The sequence below is a fragment of the Corapipo altera genome, unplaced genomic scaffold (genome assembly GCF_003945725.1).
Source record: "Corapipo altera isolate COAL_440 unplaced genomic scaffold, ASM394572v1 2b, whole genome shotgun sequence".
Taxonomy (NCBI): Eukaryota; Metazoa; Chordata; class Aves; order Passeriformes; family Pipridae; genus Corapipo; species Corapipo altera.
In genome coordinates this window covers 32,918,073-32,939,416 of record NW_020884874.1, presented here as the reverse complement: position 1 = coordinate 32,939,416, position 21,344 = coordinate 32,918,073, and the positions used below count along the sequence as shown (strand labels likewise).

General features: G+C 40.8%; 1 long non-coding RNA gene across 1 annotated transcript in view; it reads right to left on the bottom strand.

Annotated features, from left to right (window-relative positions):
- Nucleotides 1-21,068, bottom strand: part of LOC113942894 — a 30,116-nt gene extending 9,048 nt beyond the window's left edge. The window contains exons 1-2 of the long non-coding RNA XR_003526101.1: nucleotides 21,013-21,068; nucleotides 16,674-16,779 (exon numbers count right to left, since the gene is read on the bottom strand). This is a non-coding gene — a long non-coding RNA (uncharacterized LOC113942894). The remainder of the gene's footprint in view (nucleotides 1-16,673; nucleotides 16,780-21,012) is intronic.
- Nucleotides 21,069-21,344: the final 276 nt, after the last annotated feature.

Genomic DNA, 21,344 nt, shown 5'->3' with positions numbered 1-21,344 from the left:
AAGACCACCATCAGTGTCCTAAACATCTTCTATTGCAACATCCCAGGCCCAGGAGCTTCATGCACATGCTGAATTCCTGGCACCTGACCAGTTAATAAATGTTTGAGTCACTGAGGAGCTAATTTAAGATAGCCCACAATAAATGGGTGTGTCAAGTAATTGGCAGACTGAAGAAATGGAAGATAATATGAGATGCCTGGGTGTGGTTGTTTATGTGAGACATAGGGAGCAGTTTTTGACTCAGAGGCTAAGTTATCCAGGCCTGATTTAAGGCTACAGAAACTTAAGTATGATTTTTGGGGAAGGAAGAAATTAATTTCATTCTCTTCTATGGGACATTTAATTTCAACACTAAAGTCAAACACATTTTCATTAGTAATGCTCCCAGTCACGAGGTAGATCTGAATTTTTAAAACCTCCCTTTTGAACTCCTACATTGCATTTCAAACATGTTGTGTCCAACTCATGACTAGCCCTGCACCAAAAAAATGTTTTCTTCACAGGCATTCCACATGCTCAGAGGAAAAAAAAAAGCATTTTCTGAAATGCCACACACAAGAAAGCCATTTGGGTTGTGGAGGAGAGTCTCTCAGGGTGCAAACCACAATTATAGTCATATTTCTTACACCTTGCAACAATCAACCCACAAAGCGAACACTCCTCAGAAATGCTTTTAAGAGATTTTCTACTCACCTGGAACAAAGATAACATTTACACTGCTGTTTCTCCTTGAGCAGCTATTCTTAAAACCAAGTTCTTGACTAATTTATTTCCAAAGGAAACTTGAGCAGCTAAAACCCTTGCCTTCTGCAGACCAAGGGAAAAGGACAGTCAGGTAGTATTCCACCCCTATTGCTGCCTCTTTGCACCTTCACCATCACCAGTGGGACTTAAAATCATTCAACAAATGTTGTCTCTGGGTGGAGAAGCATTCATCTCCACAGGAAAGACACAGCAAAGGGTCCCCACTGACATACCTGAGTTCTGTGGGGCTGGTTTCAAGCAAGTATGTGTCCTCATGTTTTCGAGGACAAGGAAAAGATAGGCTAAAAGCAATCAGACATATAAGCTACTTTTTCAGCAGGTAGGGACTGACAGCTTCCTTGTCGTCTCTGAAGAAGGAAAGGTAGTGCATTTTAGAGGCAAATTATCTGGGTCTGAACTAGCAGCCCTTTATAGTCCAGCAATGGAAGGTCTAATTGAGGCTGTATAATTATCTCCTTGCTATATAAAATGAAATGTGCACTCCCTTGGTGGATAACATTGATGAAAAGCCAGTTGGGGAAAAGGTTGAAATACACAGCAGGATCAATTTTATTTGTAATGGGTTTTACCATTTTGTCTGTACATTTAACAGGCTGAAGCAGGGAGAAATAAATATTATGTTAGCAACTGTGTCATAGAATGAGGCTTTGTTTTTTGATTAAAAAAATAAAGGGAAAACAACCATCATTTTATGGCTGTCATAATTTGTTTCACACATATTTTTTCAGTACTAAGGTATACGAAAATATTTAACTAGTAGATAAAAATGCCTATAAACTTGTAAAGAGATCTTTATATCTCCCGGACAAAGACTGAAGAATGTGGTTTTATTCTGTGTTGATTGTCTTGTAATACTTACATGAGTCAATATATAAAAAGATAGGTACATATATACAGTTACACATACAATTATCTCTTCATCTATGAATCACTTCCACATAGCAAAAATGTACTGAAAATATTGATCTCAAACCTTATTATACATTGCATTGTTTCTTGTTTTATTGATATTAACAATTTTTGCCTCCACATAAATTCTATTTTGCTGATATTATTACCACATGATGCAAACTGAAATCACAAACCAAGATACAAATTCAGGTTCAAACACCAGTCCTAAATTTTCCCCTTGCAGAGCAGTTTAGATTTCATGCTTAAAGAACCAGAAAGATAAAACCTTAATTAATGCATTTTTTCATTTTAATATATGGAATATATGTATTAAGCTGGAGGCGAGAGAACATAATCCTTTATATGATAGAATATAATTTGATCTCTTAAATATCTGACATCAATACTATTAATGGTGTAAATAAATAAATAAAGCAAGATGAAGTAAAAATCTGACATGCATCATGTCTAGGGGCCTTGGTTTTGTTTTAAACTCATAAACCTGGGATAAGGATCAAGACTTTTCCACTGAGGTTTTTACCCTGTAAATGTTTATTTTTCTGCAACGTAATTTGTTGCTGCTGTTGGTTTTGGCATCAATACATTACAAGTTAAATTTATGTCAGCTCCAACAGATCAACTATCAGATGTTGCTATTAACTTTGACATCAAAATCATTAAGAAATTGCCATCATGTAAATTAATTATCAGAATTGTATTGGCATGAATGCATAATGATATTACTCATGCAAATAATTAAAGAAAATGCACAGTGAAAAATCCATTAGAATAATGGCACAAAATGTCATTATTCTGGCTTCTTGACAAATAGATGCTATTAGTTTTCAGCATAGTGAACTTTAAGGTTAACAGAAAGAGTCATGGAAGTCCAGCACAGGGCTCAAGCCACTCTTATTTATGCCTTTATTTATTCGGTATATAAGACCGTAGCAGTGAAAGCTAACTTTTTTTATCTTGTCAAGTAAAGCTTTTTACATCACTCTGGAAGAGATTAAAAAAAAAAAAAACAAACAAAAAACCAAACCAACAACAACAACAAAAACAAAAAACCAAAACAAAAACCCAAACCAAACCAAACAAACAAAACCCCAAACAAACAAACAAACAAACAAAACCCAACAAACCCAAAACCCAGACCCAGCAGAGCTACTTATGGTACTGTTGTCCAAATATATATGTTCTTTCATTCTTGCCGATTTCAGGTCTCAAGGGACCTCAGGCATAGCAAATTTGTTAAATGCTAGGATTTTGCTGAGCAAGAAGAGTAACAATTAACACAAAAGTATTTAGGTTATTGCCTTATGCCCCCTACCCAAAAGGTCATTATTACTGATCAGTGCTCAGGGAGAAAGAATTGAGAATTATGGTGCATGTGTGCCTTGCAGAATACACCATCTAAGGAGTCTTTCTGCTGTGCCTTTTGCAATCGGATATGTCTGTCACGTACTGGCCTCATAAGCCACCAGCGTGCCTGTAGCAAATGTGGATAGTGCCTTCCCAAATCTTCGTTCACGAAGCCTAGCCATGATGATGATGATGGTGTGTTCTCTTAATTTAATGTGTAATGGACTGAGTTAGCTTTTTTGTCAACAGCAAAAGATTGTCCACTCTAATAGAATAAACATTACTAACGACTCAGTGGTGCATGCCAGCTTACTCATCAGCTGGACACATTTCTTTTAATGCCTCTCTTCATTCCCTCCCAAGCCAATGGAAGAGCGCTCTCTCTCTCAGTCATGGTTTTGTACTTGATCCAGAAATTATATTAAAGAAATAATGAAAAAAGGCAGTAATTTCTGGGCTTCTTGCCTCCCAGCTCTCATCTTTACTAGACTAAGCACACACCACCATGACCCCAAACCAGAAAGTTCACATCCTAAAAAGAAAATTCAATGTTTTAAACAGTTAAAGCATGGGAGGAAACAGCATTATTCATCTTCCTATAGAAGATCACTCCTACTGATACTCAGAACAAGAGATATATTTCCAGGATATAAGTGGAGGGCTAGGAAACAGTACATCTATGAGCTGTTTGGGGCCCTATCCTTGTTCTTCTGCACATAAATGACTTGCCTTAAATTTTTTCCCATTGCCAAAGTGAGAGCAACAGTGTCAACACAAAGAGAATATAAAGAGATGTGGCAAAGGATCCACAGTCAAAAAACCAAAAGCCACTCCATAAATTAAAACTAGTCAAGCTACCTAAGCACCCATAAACACACAAATCCTAGAAATTTCTCAGAAAATCTGCAGAAGATTCATTTGTGACGTAATGTCCAAAATCTGCAGCTGGATCTGCCAGCATAGACTCCTGCATGTCTGAGGAGTCACTTAAAAATCTCTATTTGGAGCCTCATTGCCACTGCACTCTCTAGTCTTGACATAATGAATCTCAACTCAGAAATAGGACGCGACACTACATGTCACTGGTACCAGAGATTTTGGTGTTGTCTATATCTCCCGGCAGTTCAGTGCTTATTTTCTCTGGTTTGCTTTGGGGAGTGGGGAGAGATACAGATCAAAATATTTTAGGGCAGCCAAGGTTTCTGGGAGCAATTTAGATCAGAATTAACATTAGGGCAATGGTAAAAGTAATTTTTAAAAAAAATACTTGAAAGTTATTTATGGATTTCTTTAAACTTTAAAAGTGGCCTTGGAGACAGCTAGCTTTTCAGGTATGCTTTGACTCTTTATGGTGAAACACAGACATTTTACTTAAACAGTTTGTTTAATGATGCCCTAAGCCTTTTAATTCTGTTTAACAATCCAAGCTTTGCTTCTAATCCATCAAGAGATAGGTCAAACTTGTACCCATAATTTAAAGTTATGTTAATAAGATCTATGACATGTCTTGCAACATTTTATTGATAATATGTAATGTATTATAAGTATCACGAGCTTGCAGAGCTGCTGTCACTCGGGGATTTTGCACATAAGGTATTACATCTCCAAAGCATGCTGCTGAAGTGAAAAAGGACTTTAAATAAATAGGCTGGCACAATTCTACCTTCAAAGGGACAGTCTATAAATTCACAAAAAAGATTTACTGTGAAACTCAAGCCTGAATCAACACAGGACTTACTCTGTGTAACTAAGAAGGGATACGCCACGTGGTAGGGTGTTTATAGTGTAATGCAGAGGTTGTTTTTCAGGCACATTTTTTCCTTCTCTAATTACACTGATTGACACCTCCTATTTACAATCACAGAACCACACTGAGAATAACTGCAGTAATTGCTACATGATAAATTCATGTAAGGAAAATATTGAGTGTCTATTTAGTGCTTTTTAATGTCATTTAGCAACTGGGGAAAAAATATGGCAACAATAGCATCATGTGACTTCATCAATTCTCCATGCAACATGGCAAAGCTGCTTCTACACTACGTCTGTAAGACATCAGAGGTACGGCAGTTGCATCTGGATTAGAATGAACATCTGTCAATGCACTAACTAACTTACAGTTTATGGCTATGCTTACTTGTGTGAGTTTACCATGTCCTGCAGGTGATATTTTTCACTCCCCTGCTGTTTCTTGATGGTATAAAACCTTCCTGGGAAAGGGCAGATGATACATTACTTTGGGAGGAATAAAACCCTGAAGAGACAGTCTTTGCAACATCATCTGAAGATGTAATTCATTCCAGGAGTTGCTTCTTCTCCACCCAAAAATTTAACAACACAATATACTAAGAATCAGCTTGGTTTTTTTCCTATACACAGTAAAAAAGTTAAAATTACAAATAGTACAGGTTACATTTATCCAGTTAATTCTAGTTTTACAGGGGTTAGAACCCCTTAAAATACAACCCTCTCCAAAGAGTTAATCCATGTCTCTGTTATGGCATCAACATGTGTTTTTGTTGTTGTACAATCAGCAGAAGTTCTGGCTCAAGTCACCCACCCTCAGAGCTGTCCCTGACTTTCAGAGGTCAGGATCATGTTACCTCTCATCTTCTTCAATATGAGTAAAGGAAATGTGTTCTTTCCAGCTACTTTGATCTCTACCTACAGAACTGTTGTTTGACATGTAAGGGTGTAATAAGAATGTGATCTGCTAACCAAAGACACAGCAAAATCAAATGTTACACCCTGCAATATGAATGCGACTCATCAGTCCTGTTTAAAATCAGAACAGAAACATATGGCCCAGTGTTTAGGCAGGTAGAAGAGAAAGATGCATAGTGTGTCTGCCCTTCAGAAATACTTCCTGCAGTTTTAGTTAGCATAACTGGAAGATTTCTGATGCGGGGCTGCTTTGGAGAGCAACACTGCACTGGCTTTTCTAAGAGGCAAATTATCATTTGCTACTAACAGAAAAGAAGGGATTACAGACAAGTGCTCAGAGTGGCACCTTAAGAACTGCATGTCCTTAGTCCTGCTGCCTGCTCAGCTCTGCACCTTAAGTCTCTAAGCAAATAATTTTAACCCTTCTTCATCTGAGACTACAAACCTGTGAAGCAGTCAGTCCCACAGGAGTGCTGAATTTAAATACATATTTTTAAAGAGCTTTGAGATTCGCAGGCACACCTTACTCTATAACAGCAGATATCTTCTAGACAAGCTCATGGGTTGTGAGGTATCAAGAAGAAGAGCTAACGCTGAAGAGTTCATGTCTGTAGTGCTGGGAACTTCTACAATCACAGTTTGTTCTTTCATTTAACCTCTCTGAATACACAGAAGGTGTCATGCATCCTCACAGCTGTTCCTGTGCTCATGCTCTCCCAAAGCGACCACTGATCTTAAGTGAGAGCTTGGCTGCCTCGAGTTGACCCAGACAGGCCCAGGGCCTTATGATGTTTCATGTGAAATGGGGACGGAAGCAACTCGTGGGCTGTTAGAAGCAACTGTTGGATCTGGCGCTCCTTTGGACTTCTTTACCATGATTTTTCTCTATCCAAACACGCTCTTTCTTCTCATTTCATTTTGCATGAGTGCTACCCTATTCAAGTAGATTTTGAAGAAGTGCACTTGAAGTGGTAAGTCTGGCTGTGCTGCAGAGCAGCTGGGGTAGATCCCTCTAGCCCCTCTCATCTCCCCCTTATACTGCAGCATGAAAGTGGGTTAACAGGTCCCTTATAATGGTGACTTCAACCATCTCACAGCTCCTTGCACCACAGCCACGATGCTTGTTCCATCCTTCGCCTCAGCTCTCCTCCACATGATTTCAGCACAGGAGCAACATCCACCACGTGCATTCAGGAATCCTGGCTGCCTGGTCATGCTGAAGGGATGGAAGGGGATGGAAAACAGGATGCCCAGCACCAAAGGTCTCCTCATTTTAGACAAAAGGATCCTGATTTACACAATCAGAGACAAAAGCATAATCAGCCCTGCTTTGATTAATTGCAGTTGAAATGGTAAGGAGCTATCAATGCAGCAGCCAGGAGAGCTTAAAGCTAAAAATAACCTGCAGGAGGGGAAGAGAGGATGAGTCTTTGAAAAAACTTTTCTGAAATGAAACAGGAATCTAGGGAAAGCTTTTCTCTCCTTACTCTCCCAGTCTGTGCAGTGAAATGGGAGTTCTTGCTTTCCCTCTCTGAATAAAAGTGCTGCTCGCATCCTTGGCATGAACAGCTGGGACCATCCTGCTATCATCTCCCTGTGCTTCCTCATCACTTCAAAATTAGCATCACTGTGATCAGGCAGCAGCGGAAGAAATGTTCACCCACTGCTTGCCACAGAGTCTGGAGCTGATCATTAAAACAGCACCTGCCTCCATGAGCTGGGGAGTTTGGAATGCCCCATATCTCCAGCAGCTTTGGGCTGGGACTTGCTGTATGAGCAGAAGGCTTTCACCCACCAGAGAGCTCCTGCCACTGCTGGCACCACATCATGTCTGCCAGAGCTGGCTCCCATTCTTGGTGTGAAGCAGTCAGGGAGGCAGAAGTGACTCTATAGTCATAAATAGCAGAGCCAGTCTGAGCTGAGGAAGATGATTCAATGAGATATTTTGGTCGCATTTTTACGAAGGCAGCAAGACTCTCTAGAGAAGTTATTTTTAGTGGACTGAGACCCATGATACTCATCAGTAGGCACAGACACTGCCAGTGCAGAAAACATGTAGAGTAAAACCATCCTGAGGGTGTACCCTGACTAGGTGGTAACTGCAAGTCAGAGAAGAGCTTCTTGTAAATTCTCAGCTCCAGCAACTTCCCAGAGCAAATTTCACAAAGAGACCTCAGCAACACGAAATGTCCATTCAGCCCTTCCTGGCTCATCCTGATAAATGCTTCGTTTCTGGTTTAACAGCAAATTGAAATTGATTAAGCCAGCATTGATATTGTCCTACAAGGTACAAAGAAGCTAAACTCATTTGGGATAAATCCCAAGAAAGAGCAACGTGTATGTATGCAAACAGACACACCATTTAAAATAGATTCATCTGGGATGCATAAAATCTGAAAAATGTTCATTAGGACTGGAAAAGGAAACACTATTAATCAGCTCTAGGCTTCTTATTACTCAGTGGAAGAAAACTTCAGTTGGATAATTTTTTTTTTAAACACACATAAACCCTTAAAATTCTCATTGGAAGCCAGTTAACTTGCTGTAAATATGAGAGGTAAATGAAAGGGGTTGGGGGCTGGATTATTATTTTTTTTAGTTTGCATTCAACAGGAGAAAGATTTATGCATGAGATGCAAATTGCTATGTGGTATTTACACATCTGAAGAAAAACAAATCTTGAATGTAAATGCTTAGAGGGCATATTTTTAAATATGAAAGTGGTAAAATTATTAAAATGTTTATAACTCCCACACTGTTTAAAAGAGATTAAATTGGGGGAAAATGCATCCTTTTATTTAAATTATAGAGTCCTCCCTAAATATTAGGGCAGAAATCAAATACAAAGGTCCATGTGTTTCCATTCTTGAGAGTCTTTTAGAGCAACCTTGCAGTTGGTCCTATCCAGAGTATCCCACTGGGTTAGCAACTGCAGAGAACAATGGCCAGTTATAGCCTTTCTGTTTCTGTCTCAAAATACTACACATTTCTTCAGACAATTAAGAAACAAAAATACATTTTAAAAACAAGTACACTCCATAAGCAGTCCAGTTTGGATAGCAGGATATATGTAACTTGGAGCTGAACACTCCTGAGAATGAGGTGAATAGCACTGAAGCCTGCAATGAATGAGCGAACAAAGCTAAAAGACCTGAAAGAAAATGGCAAGAATGTGAAAAAGATGAGATAAGAGCAAGTGATGGCACCTAGAACACACAGCACTGGTTAATTAATCCATATACACTGAACTGTGCATTTTCCAGTTCTCTTCGGAAAATTTAAAGGACCTCTATTATCCTAGCACTGCTCAATCTTTCATGTATTCACTTCTGGAGGCAAAAAGCTATTATTTATGTTCTTACCAAGAGAAAATAAAGGTAATAAGATCTGGGTTATCAAATCCATTTACATGCTTGACTCTTGTCAGCTTCTAAAACCCTTGATTATCTGCATCGCAGACTCATGTCCTTCCCACTTTTGAAAAAGCAACTTGTCAGGAATGAGGTCGACATAGAATATGAAACTTGGAGAAAAGAACAAGAGTTATACGACCCTCCTGATGATGAGACCTCCGTGTGAAGTTACGGAGAACATTGGACTTAGTTGTTTTTATGGTTCTAAAGCAGAACTTACTGTTTTATGGTATTTTCCCTGTATTGTATCCTGAAAATTGCTTTATAAAAATTCCCTAGTTCTCTGTACCCTCAAACCCCCCTTTCCTGATTGGTTGACACTTGTTGCATTGCAGTGTTACCTTTTATGGCCATCTTCTCCCTTAAATGGATTGTTACCACTCCTGTTTTCCCTGGTTTGGTTGTATTTTGCATACTTTGCCCTTTTCCCTCCCTTTCTTCCAGCAAGTTCTCTCCCTGACATTATATAAGCCAGAACTCCCCTAATAAAGAGGCCATTCTCCTTAACCCTAACCCTGAGTGTGGCTTACCTTCTTTCCTACGGGATCACATCAGCAACTCACAATGCTGTCAACCTGAGAGCCTCAAAAGCTGTAAGACTAGACTCCACAAGCTGAAAAATAACAATGGAATTGCCATTTTATTTCTTTTTGACATTGTGAAATCCGGATGGAGGTTGCTCTTTTCCTTCAGCTGCCCTATAAGAGGTGCATCTTAGAGTCATCTTTCTTTGCTCACAGCACATCTCACCAGTAGGAATGCTAGAGCAAGACCTGAGCACACTAAAACGAGTGTTCTTATAATACAGGCCAGCGACTGCCTACAGCAATTGCTCTCAGGTAGCTCTGCCCAACGCCAGAAAGAAATCAGTAGGAGTCCAGGATGTGTCATGCAGAAGGAACCTTGCAAGTTCCTGTTTCACAAACAATCAAAACTTTCATATAGAACACCAGAAATTCAGCAGAGGGCTTAGAGATGGAGTGAGGTACATTTCCTACCCATTAAATTAGGCAAGAGAATTTCTAGTCTGATTAAGAATAGTCAAAATGAAAGAAAACCCAACCATTAGTCATAATCACTTACTTTTTGAATGTCAGTTTGTAAACAACTAAAGCCAAGTGAGAAAGCATCCACTTTTGTAGCCAAAGACTTGGAGCAGGTTTATGTGGTTGTAGTTTTTATGGCTATCCACATGGCTAATTCATATTGGGTTCCTGTTGATCTTTTAATATTTATGTCCAGATGCCACTGTAAGCTTCCAGATGTTTTTGCACAGACATCAAAAATGTTTACATAGCAATTACCAAAAGAAAGTTTGAGGCATCTTCAAAGGACTGAGAATGACAAAAGACAAAGTGTTTTTTGTTGCTGAAAGATTTCATTTTCTCATTTTTCTTTCTATATTTTATCTATATTTTATTTTATTATTATTATTTCTTTATAGACCATTTGTCAGCCTATTAACCAAAAGTGGAACCCAGTCCGTCTACTTGGAGTGTCCTATTTAGGCACTGTCTCTGAAAATTTTAGGTTTCTGATGCCAGATGATGCCTACATTTTCTAGCAAGTACAAATAAGTAGATACCTTCACAGGTCTCCAGAGGGTACTAGCCATATAATTTAATCTCCCCTTCAGTCTCCACTGACCACAGAAGACTCTAGATATTCCTGAGGTTTAAGCCACACATATTTCTCTGCAATAGAGAGAAGATTGCAGGAGTAGGAGCTGTTATGTGCCTGCTGCCCTTTTGGGTTCAGTCCTAAAGCAGCGGGGCTCTGCCTTCCTGCCTGGTGTCACAGCACGGTCCTTCAGGAAACTTCACAGACGTGCCTGGGGAAGGAGATGGAAGCAAGCTGCCTATCCATCTCTGCTCCAATGTACCACAGCTCTGGCTCAGAGAAAAATGCCTGTTGCACCAGAGTATCTACTTCCAAGAACAGGTATGAAACTAAAAGAGAGCTGTTGTAGTGCATTCAGTCTAATTAGGAAATTATCTAACACTTGCAAGTGTCTGCAGGGAAAGAACTCCAAGGAAGTCAGCTCTGGACTGCAGACAGGCCTTCTAGATGAGACGCAGACAGTCTGAGTGGGAGTTAGGTGAGCTTAAACTCTTCAAGTTATCTGTGTTCTGGCAATCATAAAACAACCTCATGCTTCCCTGTGTTTCTGTATTGTGTCAGGGAAAACAAAAAACACCTAAAACCAAATATAATCCAAATATGAAGCGTGGAGAAAAAGAAACAAAATGTACCTTACTGTTGATAATGATATCATATGCTAAAACAACAGAGTGAATAAAGAGCTTTGTTTAGAGTGAGAAGATGACACAGGGAGGTGATTTATTTAGCACCAACATTCAAAGTGACAGTCCAGCTGCAGAGTGCAGTTGTTTCTGGGAGAGAAAACAGACAGTCTTGCTCTTTATGCACTCTGAGTGTTTGCTGCAGTACATATTTTGGTCCCACAAGAGTTTTGCCAGTGAGTTCAATGGGGCCAAGATTTTCCTTTGGCTAGAAGCAGGTGGCCAGGCTAGCAGCAGCAACAGCAGTTTCAGCCAACCACACTGCTCTTGTGAACTGGAGTGTCTCTGGATTTGCTCATAGAGCTCTGCAGAGACAGAGGTGGGTGGCAAACATGATTCCATGACTTATATTTGTATTTAGTCAGCTACAGTTACACCACAACGTACTTAGGGAGGGATTTTTCACTGAGAAACAAATATTAAAGTGTGAGAGTGTTCGTCAATACTTTCTGTTAATTGACCAAGGATTGAAAGCATATATCTACATCCCAGACAGCATTGTGAAGTAGAGATAGCCAACTGCTTTAAACTGGCTTAGATACCAGAAGAAATACGTCTGCAGCAGCATTATTTCAAACTACCACTCAGTTAGAACTAGCTCAGGCATCTCCCTTGGTTACCTTGTAACCTGCAGTATATTCTGACGCTATGATGTGGAGAGAAATTGCAGAGAGCAAACAGCTGGGAAAACATAAGATAAATTTTAAATTATTTTTCAGAAAAATATATCAGAACTTGCTAGAGAAATTATTTCCTAAGCACATCTTACCTAGCCTCAGCTCTACTCTTTAGCACAAAAATTATGTTAAAAAAAAAAAGGATTACTCTAGTTAGCATCAGAAAATCCACGTAGCCATTATTCAGCATGGCTACTGTCAGATGTCTTCTCAAGTCCATAAAACCAAACACAAAGACCTCTAAATGCAGTCTGCAACCTTCAAAAGGCAAGACAAAACTAAAGAACATCTGAAAACTGTGTGTCAGGTCTTTAGCTGCTGAGAATCACTGTAGTTTCCTTGCTTCCAGTTGAGTAAAGCTCGCACACATCAGCCAGAAAAAGCTGTACTGAGTTGCAATAGTCATTGTGTTCACTGGAATAAAGGAAGTTCCTCGCAAGCTGTAGTGGTTTGAACCTTGTTTTCCCCCAGAGGCTGAAAAAGTGGTAACCCCCAGGGGTGGAGACCCCTGGAAGTTTTGAAGTTCTGCCCAATTAGCGCTCCTGCAGAAATGTAAACATATCACAAGCACCGGAAGAGAAGGGGTTGTAGTTTGGTTGGTAGAAGAAGTTGCCATGTTGTGAGACCACGAGGAAAGGGGCCCGGAGCCCCTCGGGGCCTCTGGGGCCCCCCCAGCCCCAGCTGGGGGCTACAGGGACAGAGCAGAAGCGGCGGCAGTGTCCAGAGACTCTGGATAAGAGCCAGGACAGATAAGAACTGAACCAGAGGAAGCAGCAGAAGAGAGAGCCCGCAGCAGAACTTCAGAGTTCTGGGGGTAGGAACTGTACCAAAACCCCAAACTCCTTGAGACCTCCTGGAAGGAGGAAGATGATAGACTCTTGCTTGAAAAGAGCCTTGGAGTGCTACAGCACTTGCAGAGAGGAGCTGAGAAGCTCAAAGGCGTCCTGGGAAGCTGGACCGGGACGGAGAAGGAATGCGGGGGGGTTGACCTTGGCCCCCCTCGCTGCTGCTGCTAAGCTAGCAGCCTTGAGACAGAGCACGGAGCTCTGCAAAGGGGAATTTGAATCCCCTGAGGAAGGGACTTTCACGAAGATGCCCCTGCATTTCGTGATATACCTGTGGTGACGCGAGTCTGGTCCCTGCTGGCAGCCCACAGGTGAGGCCTTCGCTTGGACCGAAGGAGAGCCGAGGGGCTTGGAGACCCCCTTGTGTGTATTGAACAGAGATCCAGCTACAACAATCCAGTTACTGCTGCATGCATGAGATGAGGAGACCTGCTGCCTTAGAAGAGATTCCTGAGAGACTGGAAGGGATCTGTCCTTCTTTCCCTCCTGGACTTTTATTTGGAGGGGAGAAGAGATCTGATCCTTTGTAAATACTATATGTCATGGTAGAGATAGTTGTGATCGTGTGTATAATGTGTTATAGTATTTATTTGTACAGTCATTGTAATATATTCCCTTTCCCCCATTCTGAGTCTGGTTGTGTTTTGTCTGGAAAAAAAAACCCATCTCACATTAGGTTGAGATGTGGGAGGGGGGATGGAGCTAGGGAATTGGATTTTGGGGCTATCTCAAACCATGACACAAGCCCTCCTGGAACTGGTGATTCGCAGGCCAGTCAGGTGGCTTACCTATGTGATCTACTCCCAAATTTATAGACTTCGTCTTACAAACATAGCCACTCCTGGAAGCTGCTAGTAGTAGTATTGTAGTCACTTCCAGCACTGACCATGAAACTCCATTTTATGATTCTCAGCAGCAGAACCACCAATTCACCTTTGGTTGCTTGTCATTTGCTAATGATTAGTCCAGAGTCTAGAGGACGCTTCTTTCCAATAGCACCAGATTGGAGCAAAGTATGTTCTTGTCTCTGTTTATTAGAATTATTTTATCTTCCCTTGAAATATCAGGGTTTGATCACTGTCAGGGACTGATTAATGAGCAAGATGGACTTTAGATGTCCTCTGGGCAGGCAATTCTTATGACTCATTTACAGTGGCAACATATGTTTGCATCCTACTTTAAAGGTCCATTTCATCACAGAGTAGTATGGTCCTGGCATGGTCCTGGAAATCTATATTTGTCATATGGGAAGCAAGACAAAACTTAACCTATTCAGACTGCCCAAGGAAGTAATAGAGTTTAATGGTGAACAGGGTGGTAGTGCTAGGTTGACTATTGGAGTAGATGATCTTAAAGGTCTTTTCCAATCTTAACAGTGCTATGATTCTATATATATGACTACTCTGCCTGCTTTGATCTTGCCCAGTGCTCCCAACTTGTCATGGCAAATAGTTTGACTAAGGCTCAAAAAAAAGAGCACGTGCACTTGCAGGAAGTCTACAGAATCATGGGAATGGTTCATTTAGTGATGTTTTCTTCCTTTGTTTTATAGTATTTCTGATAACAAACAGGGTTTAGCAATGAAAAATAAGTTGCATTATAACATCGGTAACCTCAGGACTAAAGTGACTGGAGTTCCTTTAAACAAAGGACACCAAGGAGGTATGGGCTCATTTGTAACTGTGCACCAGGACTACCCCAACTCTTCCTCCCCTTTGACTATGCCAATTCTGGTCGGGCAGGTGGTGATAAAAGAGGCTGAGGCGTACATGGTCTGGTGCAATAAAGCTACCTGGAGTGTCACATGAAAAAAGGGAGCCACACCTCTAGGCTGCAATTGAGAATCAGGTCTCTTTCAGTCAGGAGTTTGTCCAGCTGTATCAAACATTGGAGTCTGTCTTCTGTGCCGTGACCCTCAGGAGTCAGTCATCTGCATGGAGCCCTTGGGGTACGGCTCAGGGGAGGGACCACAGTGAGGTACTGTGCAAATGACAGACGTATAGCCCAGGCCACAGCTGGTCAAGGAGAAAGGGACTGGACAGCCCTCTGTTACAGCCCTATGTGGTTTATCTCTCATTTTCTTACAGGTCCAAAAAAGACATTTTAAAACATTGAAAAAAAAAAAAAAAAAAAAAGAGAGGGGGATAAAAAATAACTTTAATTGCAAATAGTGGCATAAAACCTGTGGCATTCAGTCAGCCTTTTTCTACCAGGTAGTAACTTAACTGGCTGTTTTTAAAAACTATTGCCTTGCCCTGTTAGACTCAATACCTGTCACCTGATTAATGTGCTGGTGTCTTATTAACTGCAGTGTTAGAGGAGCTTCTGTAATCATCACCACCCCCCTTCTCTCACCCCTTTTGTAAAAACCTCATGTCGATATTGCTGCTCTGACTGGAAGGTACTGCACTTTCCGGCTAAACATCATAAAGAGCAAAGAATTACCATTTCCATGTAATCCAGCCCATAAATCAACTCTCATGTGTTGTTCTGAGGATGGTGAGGGTCTCTGCAAGTGCTCTCTGCATTCACATTTACAAGACAGGCTGTCTCCAGATAGAAGAAAGGAAAAAAAAAAGGCGGAGGGGAATCAGAATGGCTAAATCGTTCCAGCATCTGATTGATCTTATCTGGACCTCCCTTGCTGCAACAATAATTTGAGACTGTTGAAAATTGCCACCTTATCTGATTGGTGGTCTTACCAGCTGCTATTTTATCGGGGCCCAGTTAGATGAGGAAAGCAGGATGTGGCATGACCTTGGTATCTCAGCGCCTGACTTCAATATCTAATCAGTCAGATGTCTCGCTGAGGCCACTTCGGGATGTTGTGCATATCCCCTCCAGCACCAATTCATTCAAAAGATGTTTGCTTCACACTGGTGTTAGCCCCCAGCACACACACACACAAAGCACATCCCAGCACATCACTGCCCTGCCTGACAGTGCTGCAGCACCTGAAGTTAAGATGCTTTTTGTAAAGCTTTGGCAGCTTTTCTCCTGAAAAGCTTAGTTTGCAGGACTGCACACAGTCAGTAACATTTCAGCATCCTGCTGGCGTTGCAGCCAAACCAAGACAAGTCCTCCAAACTCATTTCATATAACTCGTATAAGCTATACAGTACATATCCATCAGTGTAGTGAATGTTACCAGTAGAGCGGTGCATCACAGACAGTGCCCCATAGATGGTAATAGGAAGAAAATGAGTTTCGTTGCTTCAGACTGGAAGTTGCAGGGCAAGGTTTTTACCCTAGCTCTAATAGCCATTAGCTGCATATCTCGGGAAAGCATTCCACCTCTCTGAATTCAGATACAGACAGCGGATTACACTTTCAAGAATGCCATTGTGGCAGGATTATAGTGTCTGTTAGCTCTGGGGCCTTCCCTTGGTGCTGAATTCTCCTTTTATTCCATTGGAGAAGCAGGGTGCCTGCGTAGCACCTGCAATTCTCTGCCCGAGGGAACAGTAAGTGGAACCATGTTCTGACATTCACCAGTCCTGCTCTTCCTTTTCTCCTTCATGCTGTGTCTGGAGGAGAGTCTCCACACACCCTGAAAAGCTCCTGCAGGAAGATATACTCTTTGGGGCAGGTCCCTGGGACACAGATGCCTCCTTCTCTCTTGACTTGGAGTGGATGTTGCTCAAGGAAGTTAACTCTTGGAAGAGCAGTGATTGCCATAGCTCTGTGCTGTCCTGCTCAACAAGTACAGTATGAACAGCATGCTGGGGGAGAAGTCTGGGCTTGACTCACCTGAGATATCAGTAGACCAACAAGGGACAAGTTCACAAGAAGCGAAACCTGAAGTACAGAGAAATTAACCGTCCAAGGAAGATGAGAGTGCTCTAGCATGTCATTTCTGGGGAAAAAAAAAATAAAATTGTAGTTTCTGATTCAATTTATGACTCTTAATTCCCTTATGCATGTACATTTATTATATAGATTTTTTTTAAAAGGCCGAAATTCAAATCAAAGATTTCGATTCTTTTAAGCCTTTGGTATGACCCTAATTTTCTTTTTTTTTTTACCCAACCCTGGAAATTACTGTGGGGTTTTCTGTTTGTTCCTGGTATGTTTAACATAATTTAATGCAGAATTTCTCATAAAACAGCAACTTCCTTCCCAACTAGCTCTGTGCATCACCTCTGCTACATGCAGTGACTGCTAACAGAGGCTTCAGACATGCTCTTTGCACACCAGGACCGGGCACAAACCCTGGTGTTTCTGCACAGAGGAAGTATGAGAAAAAGGTGACAGTTTTATGCCAAAAGAAGTCACTCACAAGCTTTTATTCTGGGGGTAAATTTCCCTGTGCAGTGAGCAGGGGAGCCCATGGGTCCATCAGGCAAAATGATGGACTAGTGCAGTCTCTGGCCAAGTCTTGGTTTGCTGTTGCTGTTCCAGAACATTGAATTGTGTGATGTCCATGGCCACCTTGGTATTAAAAGTTCAGAGACTTACATAAGTCTTTTCGGGAGGTGCAAAGTTTATTTTCAATGCTGGTATAATTTTCTCCCTTGTTCCCTAAGTAATAATAATAATAAGAAGAAGAAGAAGAAGAAGATAAGAAGAATTTCCTATGTGTTTTTGTTCTGTTTGGGCTTTGCTTCTGGTGTGGTTTAGAAGACTCACAGGGTTTGCTCTCTCCTAAAGCCAAATCTAAACACCTTTAAAGTAAGAGAATCATTACATATATTTTGACAAATAAAGAATATTTCATATGTTTGGAGTCATATTGTTTACTAAAATAAACAGTGTGACAATACTTGTGGCTTGGAATAGCAAACTTATCATGGAGGGTTGCCCACTGCCCCCCAGCTGCACAGAACACACCTCTGGACAGCATTCCTGCAACTCATGAGGACATTGCAGTAAATTCCAGTCCAAATAAAGCCACAGAACAGATAAGCAATTCCATCTCAACACACACAGATGTATATGCACAAAAATGTCCTCATATCAGGACTTAGATAATGCAGCTGAGAATGCAGCCAAGTGCATCTTACTTGATTGACAATATGTAACAGATTGCCTTAGCGTATTCTTCAGGAGAAGCAAAACATACAATTAAATAAAACTAGTTATTAAAAGCAACCCCCTCCCCCCTGAAAATAGATGTCAAACTCTGACTAGATAAATGTGGTATTTCAGGTGGAAAATTGAATGGACTTAATAGGAGTAATATGAACAGTTGGTCCTGGAAAAGCTTATAAACTGTAAATATTGCTCACTGCCGATGCTAACACAATGATGAATGTGTCAAAATATTAGTATCAAAAGACTGCTGGAATAGATTTGCAACGTTGTGGAAAGCGTGAAGGGAGGTAGCTGTCCTTCCCGTGGCTTTATATTAATCTCTGGCTACTGGCTGATAGCAGGGGCCATGAGCACTATAATTAGATTTTGGAAATGTATATAGGGAGGAGGAAATGGAATAATTAAGGTAAGCTATCAGATGCCTCTCCTCATCCTTTTTAAACAAGTCAGAAATATACCCTGCACTCGTTCAGCATGCAACCTTCAAGGGGAATGGTGTCAGACACTGTAATTGGTAGAACTTGAATGCTGCTGTACTGGTGTCCCTTTTTTAAGAAAACCTATTTTCCACACCAAAATTGATCCAGAGAGGTTGTTATCTCATAATGCACACCTAGAGAGGTACTGTGAGGCCTGAGGGTAGGGAATAGCAGGGCACTTCACAGCCTCAGTGCTGCATCCTCTCTGGGGGAACTTGCTGCCGAGGCACAGGCTATGTGGTAAAATATATGTGTATGTGTGTGGAGAGTTTGCAGTTTCCTTTAAAATGTATGGGTGAGGCAGTAAAAGTGTGCTAATGGGATGGCATCTGGCAAGGTCTGACAACTGAACCAGGTGAGTATTTGCTTCCCCTTCTGGGGGTGCTGGAAGGTGGGAGAGCCTCTGCCCTCCAACTCATACGGCACCCCTGAAGGGCACACTGGCTTTTATTTGATTATCCTGCCCCGCTTAAACAACAAAGAACAGCCAGGGAACCTCAGTAAACAAAAAAAAGATATTTTTGGTGTGGAAAATTATTTGACATTATTCTTAAATATTTAAAGGACACTGTGTGCTGGTTTGGAAATCCAGTGAATAATTTAATATTGTTTGACAGAATCTCTTTGGGTCAATTATTCAGTAAGTGGATTAATACATTCTGACTAAAACACAGAACATTGCATTTTGGCGGGCATATCTCATTACATCATATATTCCATGTCACATTGCATTGCAGAGGAGGCCAGTATAATCAAATGGGGCAACTTGAATTAGACAATGCAATCAGAATAATTTCCAAATATTTTTCTAAAGATTCCTGTTCCTGACTGTTTCTCTACCTGGTCTGTCTATACTTATCTGTTGAAAAAGGAAAATAACCACAGCAACTTATTTAAAAAGAAGTCTTGTTGGAAACTGCCAGCAACTCTTGACCTCATTATAACCCTAAGTGTCTTATCTATACAAAACACTTTAATTTTAGAATAGCATCTTTAAAGCCCCAGGGGAAGAATGAGAGCATCTTTTGATGCTTGACAGTAATTCTCTGACACTGACATTGGGTCCAAAACAGATATTCTTATCAAGTCGTTCTGAGGAAAGCAGCTGTAACATAGGATCTCAAGAGCAGTGGGGATACAATACAGGTTAAAAAAGGAAGGATTCTTGGGATTTCAATAAATATGTAGAAGGCTTCAGTGGCAACAGCTGTCTCGCGCCAGGAAGGGTTTTATAGGAATGGAGGGTCCTGCTTATGTTTCAAATCATCAAAAGGCACACCTTTCTTACCTGTCCTTCCACTTTCCATTCTTTCCCAATATGCTCTGTGGAAACAGGTGGGACTTGATTTCCAAAATCCCATAGCTCTAAGTGGGGGTGACAGTCCTTTTAGTAAAGCTAATTAAAATTTGAAATTTCTGTTTTGTGAGGAATTCTCAGCTTCTTCAATATTCCTTTAAGTAGAATGGGGAAAAATTAATAATCTCATAACTTTACTGTGAAAGAGAATATTCCAAAAGCAATTCTATGGTTATGCATTTTTTATAATTGTAGTATGAATATTGCAACATGGCATAAAACCCAAAATCATGCTGTAGAGGACACATACTCAGGTTTTTGGGAGTGATCTAACATGATATTTACTTCATGTTAGATATTTACTTCACTTTATTTCACTTAAAGTGAAATATTTCTGAAAATAGCTTTCATTTCCTGCAGTCAGTATGTTCTGACCATATCCCTTTACCAACTGAAAATTGTAAAGACAGATATGCAAAAATGTATCTAAAGGTCTGAGTGAAATCAAAATAAAAATTGTTACCAAAATAAAAGGTACCTGTTTCTCTGCTCTCACAGTTGTGTTCAGTAAAATCTACTACATAGAAAGGGTAGGATTGCACCTGGCCTTGCCCAGTAGCTGCTTTAGCAAAGCAAAAAGCACATCTAGGAAAAAGGATGAGTTCTCTTCTGAACATTTCCTAAGGGTAACTCAACAGGAATTTTTCTCACTATATGTGCAAATGGGAGCAGGGAGGAGGTCAGGATAAAGCCTCAGAGAAGCTTGTAAGAAGAAGCTTGTGTGGAGTCCCTAGATGTTTAATTCAGACCACCACTAAAAAGTCCCCATGCTCATGTGCATCTTTGCCAGACTATCTGAACGATTTCCCCTCCAGAGCATTATGGGAACCTGTCTTCTTCTTCAGATCTCCAGCATGAGGCCAGCAGTCCTTCTGCAGTTGCTCAAAACTGCTAAGGCCACAAGCAAATTTGCCTTCTCACACTCTTCAGGATCAGAAAAAAGAGGGTCAAAGGCAACTCAAGAGAAGGAAAAAAAACCACAAACCAACATTTAAATTCCAAACAAGTTGGGATGGGAAAATGGTCAGGCTTTTAGACTAGTCAAATTTTCTTACCCCTTTCTTTGTGTGATCCACTTAGGGATCACAGTACGGCCCCTGGTGATGCTTCATGCTGGCCATTTTGAATATCCAGAGTAATTTTCCCCATTCTACTAACTGGAAAATGGAGGCAAAGGGAAAGCCGTTGACCAAAAAGCTTAGAGGTCAGCAGCACAAACCTACACAGAGGTAGCAGCGTTAGCTGTTAGCAGGGTGTGAGTCTGAAGTGGCTGACCTGGAGCCCTCAGATCTGCACTGACAGATGGTAGTGCTTCCACAAACAAACTTCCACATTCCAGACACCACCCAAGGAGTTCCTCTGCACCAAGGTAAAGGTACAGCCTGAGTTCTCCTTCAGACCACTCAGTAATAAAAATTAATATTGAAAACCCCATAACCTCCTAAAAATGCATAACATCAAGGCGTCCTGTCCTTGGCTTTTATGCACATAACTTTACTCCGAGTCAGCCTCATTAAGCCTAGCTGAGTAATTCAAATTCTGAAGTGTTTG